General features: G+C 43.8%; 1 protein-coding gene across 2 annotated transcripts in view; it reads left to right on the plus strand.

The window, feature by feature from the left end:
• Positions 1–15,564, plus strand: part of RORA (RAR related orphan receptor A) — a 718,773-nt gene that overhangs the window by 580,007 nt on the left and 123,202 nt on the right. The gene's annotated exons all lie outside the window — the stretch shown is intronic.

Raw genomic sequence — 15,564 nt, forward strand, 5'->3', positions numbered from 1 at the left:
ATTCAAGTGCCTCTTACCAGCAGGTGCTCATGCGTTTTCTTGTCACTCAGGCTCATCCAACACCCACCCTTTTATTCATTCAACAAGATAATTCAAGTACCTCTGTTTGCCGGGGAATGCACTCTGCCAGAGTAAGTCAAAATTCACTCCTTGTCCTCAAGGAGCTTAGACTCCAGGGAGGGAGACTGACAGTAAAGGGAACGATGAATCATCGGAAACATTGAGAAAAGTTGTGAAGAAAACAGACAAGATCTCTGGACATAGTGGCAAGTTGAGCCTATTTTGGATAATGTCATCTGCAGAACTCGCATTTAGCCCTGCACCTAAACAATGAGAAGACATCAGCCATGGGGAAAAGAGGAGTTGGAGGTGTCTCTCAGGTTTTGGGCTCAGCATGTGAGCAGACTCTAAGGCAAGAAGCAGCCTGGTATGCTTGAAAACTGAAAAAAGCCTCTCTAAATCCTCCCCACTTTTCCAGGGCCTTCCTTCACATAGATCTTTGCTGACTGCACCCACTCACCCTCGTTAGTCCATCTCCTGAGCTGTCGTAGGTCATTCTCTCAGTTCCACTTATTTGACACTTGTTTGCATGTTGCCTTTTATTATTCAGCTGTGTGGAAGATCTTTACAGAACTTGAGGTCCATACTTCATCTCTCCAAAAGCATCAGTCAGGGTTCTGTTTATATAGGAGGTACCAAAGAAGCACTTGAATTTAATTCAGTTCAGTAACCATTAATCAAATGCCTAGTCTACACTAGGTGGTACATGCTAAGTATTTAACTCAGGGCTAGTGTTTAAAAATAAATAAACCCCAATCTAGCCATGAGAAAAAAAAAAAACATCAGATAAACCCAAACTGAGGGGTATTTTACAACATACCTGCTCAGTATGACTGAAAGCTCTCAAAGTCATCAAAAACAAAGTTCAAGAAATTCTCACAGACCAGAGAAGGCTAAGGAAACATGACAACTAAATGTAATGTGGCACCTGGATGACATCCTGGGACGGGAAAAAGACGTTAAGGAAAAATGAGTGAAATCTGAATGAGCTATGAAATTTACTTAAGTGTCACACAGCCATGTTGATTCCTTAGTTGTAACAAACATACCATAAACCTATAAATCTGAAATTATTCCAAAATAATTTGTTTAAATTAAAAACGAATGAACCAATGACCAAGCCATGGTCCCTGCCTCTGTGAGTTTACACTCCAGTAAAGAAAACACATATCTAAATAAATATTGGCAGGACAGCATGGTAACAGCAACGACAAAATTACATGCCGAGTACAGAAGGAGCCCACATGAGGGCATGCTGACCTCTGAGAATTTAGGGAAGGACTCACTGAGGCGGGAGGGGAATGCCTGGAGCTAGGTTTTGAAGGATCACTAGGAGTTTGAAGAACTAGGAAGACAAGCCTAGGAAAGATTGATGCCGGCCGTTGATGCCTTTGACCCGGCATACAATCCTTTCAAGCAGTTTAGCTTTGACAAAAGGGAAGAAAGAGAGAAAAGCAGATGACAGCTTGGGTATTTGCTACAAATTATGGTACAACAGTTAGCAGTCTCATTGTTTGTAGCTACGGCTCAACTGCCCACGGCAGCTGACCCACAGGGCCTCTGAGTGGAGCCCACCAGGCCTCCCTCCCATCACTCTCCACCAGCTGTTGAGGCCATCTGTTTGGTCACCTTGGACTCCCCAGTACAGTGGGGCAAGGCACATTCCCAGTTTCTGGAGGTGGATAGATAATGGGAAAGGACATGAATGCAGAGAACCACAGGAGGCAGTGACTTAGGGACTGAGGCAAGAGCTCAGTGGTCAATCATGGGCCATTGTCTCCAAACTGGACAGGCCAGAATGTCTGCCACACCCATAGCTGGAGGTAAAGGAGGTAGAAGGCAAATCCATGGAGAGCAAGGGCTTTGCTTTATTGGCGCTGTGTCCCCAGTATCGCAATGCTTGGCTTAAGGTCAGTTCTTCAAAAAGGAAATTGGTGAGTATAGGACAAGACTAACCCCATGAGGCCTGGTAGCCCTCACCACAGGTAAATGAGACGGCCAACCCACAGGAAGTGGCTGTTGGAAGGATGACCTCTCAAATTCTCTCTCATGGGACTGAACAGGAGATCTGAAGATGAGGAAGCAGTTAGGAGACAGCTGACAAGCAGAGGGGACCTTGAGGTAGGAGAGGGCCTCAAAGGACCCTGTGGGAGCTGGTGTTATAGGGGCGCAAAATGACCGAGTGAGCCCAATAGGTAGTGAATAAGCCAGCTGCTGTCAGAACAGAGAAGCAACATCAGGTCCCTTGTTGCCACAAAGCACTTAGCACAGTCCTGGCACCCAAGTGCTCCGTAATTGTTATTTTTGAAGTTGTTTTATTATTCTTATTGGATTCCTACGAGAACGGTGCTATTCTCATTGCTTCACATGTATCCTTTCAATAAGTGTCCCCTCACTTAGTGAGTTGTTGTTCCTTACAACCAAAACAACAACAACAAAACACACACACACACACACACACACACACACACACACACACTTCCAAAATTATCCCTGGTCAGAATTATAGCAAGTATGTTTGGCATAGCTCGGCGTGGGTGGGGGAGGCCCTAATCCCTAGGGCTCATTTTCTCTATCAGTCCTACAGCAAAGGTCCCTACATACTAAGACCTTTGTCTGATAGATCTGGTACAGATCAAGGATTTCCTGGTTTGGGGAGAGTTAGGCCACAGGCACGAGGCTCACTCACCCTGAATTGAGCTGTAGACAACTGGAGAAGTCAGAGGCTGGAAAGCCTGGTGTTGAGACCAACGTGGAAGGGCTTCGGAAGACACATCTCACCCGGCTCCACCCCCAGAAAATGGTACAAAGTTCATATTTTTACTTTGTCATTTAATCAGTGGTTTCACACACATTAGTATTCTTTATCTTTTGAAAAGGTCACATGGGTACATGATGCAGTATTCAAAAGGATATAAAGTAGAGGTATGCCCTATCTTCTAACCAATGACCACTTTCTAATGCTGCCTTCCAGAAATAATCCATTCTATGGATATAAGAGCATGATGAATCCCAACACACATAGTTACATCTACACACACACACACACACACACACACACACACACACTCCTGCATATTGAGTTTTTCGATTCCCACTACCACCCTAGAGCTAATTCCATATCAAGGCACACAGAGCTGCCTTAGTCTTTTTAACAACAGTGCTACACAACATTTTGTGGATACACCAGCAGCTATGTAATCCCCTGCTAATCAGTGTTTAGGCTGTTTTCAGACCTCAGTAACACAAACAGGGCTGCATTGAATATCCTCAAACATATACCGGTTTGCCCTCACGCAGATAGATGTGCAGGATAAATCCCCAGACATGGAATTGTTAGGACAATGGGAAAGTTGATTTGTAGTGTCATTGAGTATTGCAATGTGGGCCTCCATAGAGAATTTACCAGTTTAAACGTCCACCAATAACATACGTGATTATACCCTCACCAACACAGAATGCATAGTTGTTTTTTTATTTTTATTGTCTTAAAAGGATTTAGTTTTGTAGCACATATGAACATAAAAGCAAAAGCCTTTTGCATGGCTTTTTTTCTGAAGCCTAGTCTGTCCCTCTGAATGTCTCTCTCTTCTCATCTCCTGGGAAGGTATGTGCACCCATACAATGGCTTGCCCTCTCCCCATTGGAGACTGATTTTTTAAAAGCTTTAATTCTTTCTTTTTCATATTGCAATGGGTTTTCATCTTTGGTGATTTTCATTTGCAAAAAAAAAAAAAAAGAAAGTTTTCACTGAATCTTACATTCCCCAATGTAGAGGGTCTCTTAATCTTTCCAGAAAGCAATTGCTGCTGCCAGTATGCCAGGACCTATTTCTTCATTAATTTTTCCAAAGCCCTTATAATACTGAGGGGACTGATACCAGGGCCGATAATGCCCAGTAATTCTCGGTATTTACAGAGCTTCTTTGTCTGAGATCTCAAAGCACTTGACAGCATTAAATCATCTTTCCCTTGTCTCTCTCAAAAGAATCTTTGAACCTAGAGGGATGATGCACAGAAATGAAATATCTGCTTTCTATCCAGATTGTCTGAAAAGTGACTGGGGAGAGAATACGAACCAACCAACGTAGTTTCTAGCCATTAGCAGCATGTCCCTTTGGTTACTCCAAATTCTGCACTTTTTGTGGGTGCATTTCCAGTGAATTATCAATCGTCTGTGTATAAGCAGCAAATAGAAATGTGGTAAAAGGGTTATATGCATCTGGTAAAAGGGGTTAAGTGATATCAGGAGCGTTGAGTCCCTGGATGCAAAAACAGGTGTGCTCAGGCCTTCGAGCCTCTTACATTCTCTCTGATCTGAGTCTCTGCCAGTCTTCTCTGAGGAAATGTATAAATATGACAAAACACCACTTCCTCTAGCCCAAGAAAGAACGAAGGGAGGGGGGAGAAGGGAAAAAAAAAGAAGGAAGGCAAGGGGAGGGGAGGACATGATTCAGATCTGATGTTTCCTTCTCGCGTTGGATAATACCTTAGGAGTTGAAAGCCCAGCCCAACCTCATGCATCCAGTGAGCACTAGTGATTCCACTAGTGAGTAATTGCCTTTCTAAAGAGTTTTTCATCCTCACTCCATCCTTCTCCTCCCCACCCTTTCTGACCCCCTAGTCTCCACACCCTCCATACCCTACATGTACCATACACAGAATATCAACCATATATCAAGTGTTTAACGGGGGAATGTTAGCAAACACCATCTCATATTTCAGATACAGAAACCAAGGGACAGAAAAGCTATAATTTATTTAGTGGTAAGTATTCTATATTAGGCACACATATCAAAAACTGCATCAACTGGGTCAAGAATTATCAATCAGGGGAGCCCGGGTGGCTCAGTCTGTTAAGTATCTGACTTCAGCTCAGGTCATAATCTCATGGCTTGTGGATTCGAGCCCCGTATTGGGCTCCGTGCTGACAGTGCAGAGCCTGCTTGGGATTCTGTCTCTCTCCCTCTCCCTCTGCCCCTCCTCTGATCACATTCTCTCTCTCAAAATAAATAAACTTTAAAAAAAATATTTCTACAAAAAGTTATCAATGGGATTGATTTTTTTTTAATTTTTAAACGATTTATTGCACAAATAATATGGAAGATCAAAGTAAAAGTGAACATCACTGCAATCCCACCACCCCAACTAAACATTCTGCTTTCTTCCCTCTTCCATAGCCTTTGAAATTCATAGTCCTCATGCACATACCATAGTAACCAGTGTGGGCAAGAGCCCAGAGAGCGGAGCCAGGCAACTTGCACTTCTATCCAATTCTACCAATGACCAACTAGGCTTTGGTCCCTGCATCTATAAAACGAGCATCCTGATAGTATGCACTTTATAGAAATGTTATGAGGAATCAATGAGATAGCCACATTACAGCGTGTTACCTGCTCCTATTATTATTAAATTTTGCTTTCTGCTTCTTGAAATGTATCATAAGCAATTACAACAGAATTGTCAGACAGATCCCAAATCCTTACTAAGGTGACTACCCACCCCAGGTGCCACCACTTCTGGGTTCTTGGGGGGTGGGAGGTGGGAAGGAGTCCTTCCTGCAGAGACAGCCAAGCAGCATCTTTTAGCCCCTCCCCTTTCAGGGCCTCTGTAGACTGCACCTGTCTTGGGCTTCACTACTGTCCTGCCCCTGTCACCCTACAAATCTCAAGGTTTCAGGGGGAAAAGTGGGAAAATGAGAACCACAGAAGTCACTTCACTTCACTCCTTAGAGTTCCCAGGGCCTTGTGTGAGAATAGCTGCTTCCCTCTGACCAAATTATGTTCTGATGATTGCTGTTCCTTTTCAGAATAAAGGTAGTAAGAGGCATTGTCATTTTGGTAATTTTAAAACTTAGTATTTTTCATACTTGAAAATTTTTTGTTAATGTATGTCGGCATATTTCTTAACTTCCAGAGATTTACAGGCATAGCACAAGTAACTCCTATATGCCCCTTTATCACTTTTACACACACATCTATACGTACACATACGTGTGTATGGATATGTATAAGAGATAAAGAAAATGTTTCTCTTTACCTCTTTTCCGGGTGGATTTCCTAAAAATGTGGTCGTTCTCTTCCATGACCACAGCAAGAGCGATCATAATCAGGGAATGTGATGTTGATACAACGCGATTCCCCACCCCACAATCTGTTTCTGTATTTTTAAAGCCTCACTTGAAAAAGCAGGTGTGGGACAAAGATGATACATGTACATCACAGCCTAATTAGGCCACTCGTTCACCTGGTGACCTTCTCGCTGGAGTCGTTCTTCAAAGACCTGCTCTAACAAGACTCCCCTGCAAGCCTGTGCGGGCTGCTCTCCCACCTGGTAGAAATCATTTCTCTGCCGGGCAGTCCACTGTGCAGGCCGCGGTGATAGCCCTTTATGTGGCATAGCAACAATTTACCGTCTGTCTCAACACTGGACTAGGAGCTTTTTAGGGTTCCTGGGGCCCACTTGAGTAACTGACAGATAACTGGTGCTCAGGAAATGTTTGCTGGAAAAAAAAAAAAAAGGAACGAGCAAATAGACTAATGCAAGCCTCTGCTGAGTTGAATTTGATAAAGAGTTAGGTGGTGGTGTTTTTTTAATCCATCAGATGCAAAGTTCAGCGGTATGCAATACAGTGGATGAAAATATACATGCATCTTAGGGCAAGCAAAAAAAAAATCATACGTGGGATTTGGCTCATGCCTTATTGCCACTCCTTCCAACTTTTTTTCTCCTCCCTCTGCCCCAAAATATAGTAGCTGCTGAAAGAATACAGTTATATGCAAGGGACGTGTGTAGACTAGCTTCTCAGAAAAGCCGTGCCTGTGAGCCTAAGAAACACAGCCCAGGATTTCAGCTCTTGGCAGACCTGCGCTTTCCATGGTTCCTGCCACGTTAGCACGCAGTAACTTTCCGCGCCGACTCCGGGCTGCGAGGCCGACCGGGGGCGGAGCTCCGGGCTGTCCCCTCACCGCAGCAGCCACCGCCTGTGGGCGCCAGGGTGCCCGGCAACTGCTCCTCCTCTGGCTAACCCGAAAAGCCACACGTCGCAGCCCTGGGAGTACGCCAGCTGAACCGAGTTGGTGGCAGAACCTGGTACCTTCCAAGGCCCTTAAAGTGGAGCACGGAGTTTGCTGTGTTCCCAAGGGCTTCACCTCCTGGAAAGCACTGTCACCAACCAGCCCATCGGTCCTGGAAGCCGCTCCCTCCCAGGCCTAGCTGGTTCCAGTGTCACAAAACAGAGTAGGGAGTTCAGCCTTTACTGATCAGCTACCCTGTGGCAGGCACTATGGTAGAGTTTGGCAGTGTGATGTTATTTAGTTTTTATTTTCATGTAACAAATGCCTGTGTGGCGTTTGCTGCGTGCCTGGTGCTGTTCTAAGCACTTTGCAAATACGAACTCATCAAGTCCTCATGACAGCCTATGAAGCGGATACTATTATTATTTTGACTTTTTGGATGAGGAAACTGACACGCGGAGAGGTTAAGTAACATAAACGGGTGAGAATGGATCCCTGCCCTTGTTTGAACTAATACCATAATGTCTTTTTTCTCTTTCACATTTTCTACGTTATTTTCACTTACTTAATTGTCCTTTGGGCAGTTACCTCAATCCACAATGTTATTTAGATCAGTGTATAAATATCCATTAATACTTCCTGTGCTCTAGATACCCTGGGGACTCCAGGGAAGTCTCAGGCAGAGTCCTCACTCTAGGAACAGTGGCGTGAAACACAGACCCTCTTGCAACAAAGGGAGATGCTGAGAGATGCTGGCCATGGGAACTCCTGGAGTTGAAAGGAAGGCAGAGGACAGTCTTGGGGCAGGAATGGTTGAGGAAGGCCCCCAAGAAGGTGGATGGAACTCTCTGGAATAGAATCCACTTTGGATAAATAGGATCAGGAGGAGCCTTGTATGGACGATGGCTTTCTGTGCCTGGAGGCCCAAAAATGCAGGCAAAGCTACGCATCTTCTGCAGAAAGTACCTCAAGCAATGTCTGTGGTTCCATACCTTAAAAACCTAGAGCCCTAAAATCTTGGGCAGTTGGGTTGTCCTGCCATCTTCTGAGCCACAGTGAGGTGGTCAGGATGGCTAATGCTTGTGTTATAAGCCATCTTGATCCATTATGATGAAGCATTGATACAGAGAAGCATGGGAGCAAGACAACTTGTGTGTAGACAGATGTCACGGCTGTGAGAGCAAGGATGAAGGAAAACCAGTTAATGTGTTTAAGGTTCCAGGGTTAGGAGTGAGTTTCTTGGTTTCCTTATATGTTATGATATTCTTATGCAATAAAATTAAAATTTTTTAGCCAACAGAGCAAAGCCAACTATCCCTCAACCCTGCTGATTTTGAATGCACCCAAAAGGAATCATCATGATACATCAGCTGTGAAGATGGGTGGCCCTATTTGTAGCCCCAAGGTATTTTCTACCACAATGGATCAGATGCAGTTGGAATGGCTGCTGACAGTACCCAAAACTGAATTCAATCCCCAACAGTCGGAGGAATCAGAACTTGCCTTTGTCTCCAAAGAAACATGAGCTACTGAAGAAGATGTGTCCGTTTGTGTAGTGGTTTTATTACCATAATCATGCTTTCCATCAAAGAAGCCATTACTGGATATTGAATTCTGGAGAGTACACTTTTCATTATGAAACATTACGGTAAGCAGCTTATGTCCAACATGATTGCAATTAGAGTGTAGTGAACCACAAGAAGGGACAATCCATGTAGGATGCATCAGTGTAAACTCGTTTGCCAAGAACAAGTTTTAACCTTTGTACAGCTGCTGAGGGAAAGGTTCCAGTATTCCCTGTGAGAATACCTGTCAAGTTTTCATTTGAACAGGGAACACCTAGTTTGTGTTTTCGAAGACCACTCCCTTTTTAAGCTGAGCATCTTTGGGCATGTGTCAGCAGGAGGTGTTGGGACAGATGCAAAAAAAAAAAAAAAATACACGAGCTTCAAATCCAGCAGATTAGCAAGATTTGGGGAAACGAGAAAAATTCCAAAGAAAGTGTCCATTCGTATAACATGCAAATTTGGGGAAGTGACATTCAAAAGGTAATTCTGGGGGTTCAGGAAGAGATTGTCTTTAAAAGGTAAGACTCAGAGGACAGGCACCTGGCTGGCTCAGTTAGTAGGCCATGTGACTCTTGATCTTGGGATTGTGAGTTTGAGCCCCATGTTGGGCATAGAGATTACTTGGAAAAAAAACTCACAGGAAAGATGACTTTCTGCTCTCTTGAAATGAGAAAGTCATTTGTTTTTACTTTTGTCACCAAAGTATAAAGAACATATTATCTATGTATCACACAGTTCCTTTATGGAGAGTAAATACATGGGAAAAAGTTGTGTCCACGTAATTTTATGGTGAGTTGAAGCTTGGGGGGGGGGCGGGGCAAATACAACATGAAGTAGGCACCTGCTTCCTAATACTTTAATCTAGTCATTCAACATTTAACATATTTATTGGGTACCGCTGTGTGCCAGGTACCTGGAGTGCACACAGGACAGGTTTCAAGGTGTGTGTGTGTGTGTGTGTGTGTGTGTGAGCTGTATGTCAGTGTGTACTCCCATGTGTTTGAGGGGCTGTGTGGGGGTTGGTGGGGGTCAGTGGGGGGGGGGTGGTGCAGAATGTAGCAGAGCTGGTAGCCTTTTCACCTTGGTCAAAGCTGAGAGAGGCTTTATCCCTGCTACCCAAACATTGCTTCACTGCTCTTTGCGAGCATGATGTTGGCATCAGATTCTTGGAGTCTCTGGTTACCTCTGCCACACCTGAGGAACACAAGAGGGGAAAACCAGCCAATGTAAATGTTAATGGCTAAGAAAAGAAAGATACGTGGTAATGGAAGAATGTTGAACAGCTTATCTGTGGCCTCTAATGGTCCTATATGTATATAATCATTCGAAATTGTCCTCAGCTATAAGCCCCAATCACTTCTATAGTTTTAAGAACCAGAGTCCAGAGTTTGACTCCCATTATCACTCTTGAGAGCACAACACCCTTTTAAAGTATTTCTCATCCCCAGCTGCCTTCCTGTCTTCCCCATGCACACAGGGGCAACTCAGTCCCTAACACAGTGGAACACTACCCCTGAAACAGCTCTGCTCCCACTTGGGCTTAGCACCTGTCGTCAAGGACTGGAGGAAGCCAGGCTTTCCGCCCTCCAGGAGGCAAACCCCCATCACTAGGTTTGCAGACTTTATGAAGACTGGGCAATGAAGAAGCTCACTGTTACAGGTTTTTATGTATGAATATATGTATAAATATTTTTTGCTTTATTCTTTCTTCCTGATGAATATGGCTTATCATCCACTGTGTTATGAAACTGCATCAGGCATTGAAATTGGCCCATGACAATGCTACCCGTAATACCTCTGTGGGAGCCTGTGGGCAGGCTGTTCTCTGAGTGGGATTCTCACTCACTTTTCTGCTTCTTGCTGAGTTGCTGCCTTGTGCTGCCCTTCAAGGCTTGGTACAAGAGTTCACCTTTTGCTCCTGTATTTTGGAGATAAAAATAGAGGCCCCCAATTTCACTGGCACCAGGTATAATCTTTTTGTTTAGATTAGGTCCACTTATGAGGACCAACTGAGTTTCTCGCCCTGCGTGACATATTTATTCAACAAATATGAACAATGAAAAGGGCACCTGTTGAGTGCAAAGCACTGTGGTGAGGGTCTGAGGCTATACCACTGAGCCAGACAGTGACAGCCCCTCTCCTAATGGATTGACCAGTGGAGTATATATATAAACTTTGCCTTCGATAAGTTATGCTAAGATAGGAAGGAAAAATTATGGGGCTGCCAGTAGGTTTGGGGTTTTTTTAATGCATTTTTATACTGTGGAAGTCTTCCCCAAAATGCAGTATCTTTTTTTAATATGAAGCCTATCTATCACAGTAAGAGCATTTCCATCCAGTCTTCTTCAAGTTATTTTCCTGGAGGACCGCTCCAGAGTTATGTGTGACGCTGGGCTGGGAACAGGGGGGGTTTCCTAACACCTTGCCACTGACTCAGCAAACCTTTGAGCTAGTTGGGCTGAACCTGGATTTGCCCCAGCCGTAGAACAGAGGTGTGGTCATTCTTATTTGTGCAAAGTGCAAGATTATTCAGGGAAAATCAGTTTATTTTTACCTGACAAGCTTCCTTTTCCAAGCTCTTTTCCTGGAACGAGGTTCTGTCATATTTGGGGTCTGTTTTGGTTCCAAGATTAGAATCTCTTAAACTCTCTGACCACTGGAATTCCTTGAGACTTCCCCTAAACACGCCTTTGGGGCTGTTCCAAACTCTGGATTTCTTTCTGAACCTTTCTAAGGACTACAAGGGATATTTTCTAACTTTTAGTTAACAACAGATACCAGTAAAACAACAAACAGAAGTCAGAATTTCTCAATCCTTGCCAACCAGTGACAATCCTTGTGCGATTGGGAGGGTGCCCGGCAAGTGTGGGAGACAGATTTTAATAGACAACGAGGTGAGAGGAGAGAGCGGGTGCATGTGCTGGCATTAGTCTCATACTCACCAAAGACACGTCATTACACCAGCCTGGAGAAACACACACCCTTATGGGGTTTGATCAACACTTCTATTTAATTGTTTAACACTATCAATTCACATGTGGTTGAATTTACCTTGTTCTTGTTGATACCCAGACCACAAATACATACATGTATATGTACATACGCACTCATAACATTAAACGGGATGGAAAGTGTTTTGTGTATGTGAGTGGGTATGTGTTTACCAAATTGTATGTATCTCTTAATACTCTTTCTCCGGAGCTTTGTGCGTCTTGGGGAGCTGCATTTGCTTTCCGCCACAGCAGTGGCACTTTGGATGAAAGCGGCTTACCCAGATGAGACATGACCGTAACAGTGCTCATGGGCTGCCCTGTGCGAAGGAGCAGGATGGAGTGAGAGAACAAGACTTCTTTCCAAAGCAGCCCTCTCCCCCTCTCAACCTTGAGTCACAAGACTCCAGGCAGCTAAGGGTTTTCAGAGCACCCGGCCTCATCAGTCATTCCTTGCTCATTAACAAAAGGACTTGTCATCTGGAGAACTGGTTGCCATGTGTTTATTGTTAGGAGTTCAGGACAAACAGGTTTCAGCAACGCACAAAGGTTTTCTTGGCAAACAGAAAACATAAACAGTTTCCTTATGAGCTAGCTGGATTAGGGGAGAGCAGCTCCCCCAGACCCTGGTTACCATGCGCAGTCATTCTTCCTCTGCCTACCAGGCATTGCCTGTCGTGGGGTTTGCTGTGTAAACTCAAATCCCGGTGTTAGCCTTCTCCTCCCCGGTTGCTGATGGAGCCCCTGGGACAGAGTTACCTGCCTGATCCCAGTAAGTGCTTGGAGCCCCATCTCATGAGACTTTGGGGAGAATTTCCCTCCTTTCTCACGTTGCACATGTTGTAGGTTAGAGATACTGGCTGCAGTGTTATGCTTTGCTGTTACCAGCTTCCCAGATGAGTTAGGCACACCTTCAGGACTTAGAAACAGTCTAAGGGCTCAGTAGAGAACAGAAGCTGCCCTATGCCCCTTTATCCGTGTCCCCTGACCCCAAGCATGGGGTATTACAGGATTCAAAACACAGGTATCAGAGCCATCACCTCAGCCGAGTGCTCGAACCCGAAGATGAAGAAACATGAGCGAGCGTTAGGGCTTTCGACCATGGGTAATGGCAGCTAATCCACCACCACATTGTAGGAAGCAGAGTGGGGGCCTTTGGGGTAGTGCTGTCTTCTTCCCTGGCAGCATGGGTTTACCATGACTCCCTGAGAAGGCTGTTCTGGTCCCTCCTTGTGTATATAAAGCTGGTTGGACCCACAACCTTAACTTTATTAATTTTCTTATCTTAGGATGGGAGTTCTTATCTCTTCTGCTCCCTATAGCAAGATTAGGTACACTCTTTGAGAGATTACTATATACACATTTTGTATGTGCGCAATTATGTGTATATGTGTGTATAATCTCATTTAAACCTTATGGTAACTTGACCATGAAGTATGAATATTAATTGAGGAAACTAAGTTTTTCGATGTTAAGCAACTTACCCAGCAACCCACATAGCTAGTGAGCCCCAGAGGTGGCATTGAATCTAGTTCTGTCACACCCCTGTGTCCTTGTCCTTCCTACTGAGTCTTGCTGTCCCCCTCCCCTCAAGGCTCATAGAGCCAAAGGCAGAAGCAATGTCTTTATAAACCAGGGTGTTAGTGAGCTATCTTCCAAACTTTTTAATACTTTTCTTGGGGCTTTCTTGAGAGATATTGAGCTTATTAGTGCACCTGAGGGATGCCTCTTTTCTTCACAAATAGACACCCCCCCCAAAAGAATCAACCCCTTAATGCGTCTACCTACATTACTTGCCTTGCCTTTGCAACTTTCCCTTTTCTATTTATTCCACCACCTCCACCTCCTCGAGCTCCTGTCTAGAGCCCACTCTCTCCAGTCTGCCCCCCTCAGCTCGTGACCATCCTCCAAAATTGCCCTTCCTTCCTCTTCCTCACCTCTGTCAACATTTGTGTTCCCTCTGTGCTATTGGAAGGGAAGTATTCCATTAAAGCCAAATTGTATTTAAGTTCCATTCCTGAGATAGTTACCTTTTGACTAGAGAGCCCATCAACCTAAATGGATGAATCCCCGTAGAATTCTCTAGTTTCCACCTAAATGTCTAACCTCATTTTAAGAATGAAAAAGGATCTTAGAGAAGAGGAAAACAATATACCTATTTTTCTCACTCATCTGCCAAAAAGATTTTCCTGTTTTCCTTTCTCATCTTTTATCATATACGTGTCACTTTTGTGTTTTTGTAATTACAGTATAGATCCAATGTTGTATTCTTTTTTTTTTTTTTTCCCTGCACGATTTCTCCACATCAGACATCACCTGCTTGGTCTGAAGGACAGGCTTACTGAGGTCCCAGCAGCAAATTCATTACCCCATCGTTGTGCCTCCGCATGAGTTATCTACATGGAATCTGAGGGTCTCCCTTTAATAAATAGTAAAGATAAAGGGTGACATTACTTTTTCAGGGGACTTTGGTGACCCTAATCGTCACACAAAACAAGACATCAAATCCAAAATGTTACGATTATTATCCTCTCTCAGATATTAATCATTTTTAGGATTTTCAAAGGAGATCAGAAAGAGACATTGCTTGAACACCATGTGCCTGGCAGTGTGGCGGGCCTTAAATCATACGACAGCCCTGTGGGGAAGGTACCATTACCCTCATGTACAGATGAGGAAACCAAGGCTCAGAGGGAGGAAGCCCCCTGCCAAAGTGACAAGCGATGGGACAAGATTCTAAGTTAGATACACCTGATTCCACAGCGCCTTCCAACTTACCAGCTGACCTTCTCTCCTCTTGGAAAAACCTTCTGTAAGTTAGCATCAGTCCGAGGCATACCCGAGCAAATGTAACAAAGAAGAGGAAATGGAGAAGGTTTTATGGTCAGTGACACACACGTACATTACAGGCACACAGAGAATATGAAACAAATGTAAATTTATTCAAAAATTATGAGAGACAGTTGTAGTGATACATGTTAACAGGAGACCTATTACTCATAATTGATTTTACTAATATTTTAGCATCTGACCTGTTTCTCTTAATTGAATTGAAATGACTTATGCAACACATTTGTTTTACTGACTTTGGAAAGATACAATCACCTTCACCTACACTTTTAATTTTAAAATAGAAGTTTTTTTTTTTTTTTTTTTTTTTTTAATTCCTGAACAGTGGCCTTAAAGATAAGTAAAATGCAATTAGAGTTTTCTTCCCTCGGAAATGTCTAGAAAATTGTGGTTATTTTGTTTTAAGGGGAAAGAAAACAACAAAGAGAGGGCATTTTGCACAATGATTGGTGAGGTCACCCTGAACGAAAATAAAATGTCCATTAAACTCTTCCCAAGAATCACAGATCGAGTCACTTGGGAGTCACTACTCTGCCCTGCTTAACTTAGTCGAAATTAGTCATTCCAAAGCCCTTAAAATATAAACTAATTTCATGTTTGCAGAAAATACTTTACCACCGGGAACAGGGTAAATCAGAGAGACAGAGAGGGATTCTTATGGGAGCAGAAGCATCTCACATCTCAGCTTCTCAGGACAGATAACTTGCTCTGCCAAGTGGCAGAGAATACCAGTCTGCTGGGTTTGCCAATGCCCAGGCCTGCAATATACCAAGGATGAGAATTCAAGAACATACCAGGAGACTGTTTGCTAAAGCAGGTAAAAATTATGGCTCTAACCTCAGGCTTCAACTGGGCGCACATCCACCAGTTTCTGCCCAGGGTTAGTTGAGGCTTGGAGAAACATGCCAAAGTTAGGGGAGGTTCATTTTTGTTTTTCAAGTTGGCAGGTCTCGTCTTGGAAAAGAGACAGAATTGGTATACGGGCTTTAATGGATTATAAGATGATTGGGCGTTGGGCGAGAGCAGAAGGGGGAAAAAAGGCAAGCAAAAAGAAAAAAATCTATTTTTGAGAACTTGCAAG

This window comes from Felis catus, chromosome B3, assembly GCF_018350175.1.
Source record: "Felis catus isolate Fca126 chromosome B3, F.catus_Fca126_mat1.0, whole genome shotgun sequence".
Taxonomy (NCBI): Eukaryota; Metazoa; Chordata; class Mammalia; order Carnivora; family Felidae; genus Felis; species Felis catus.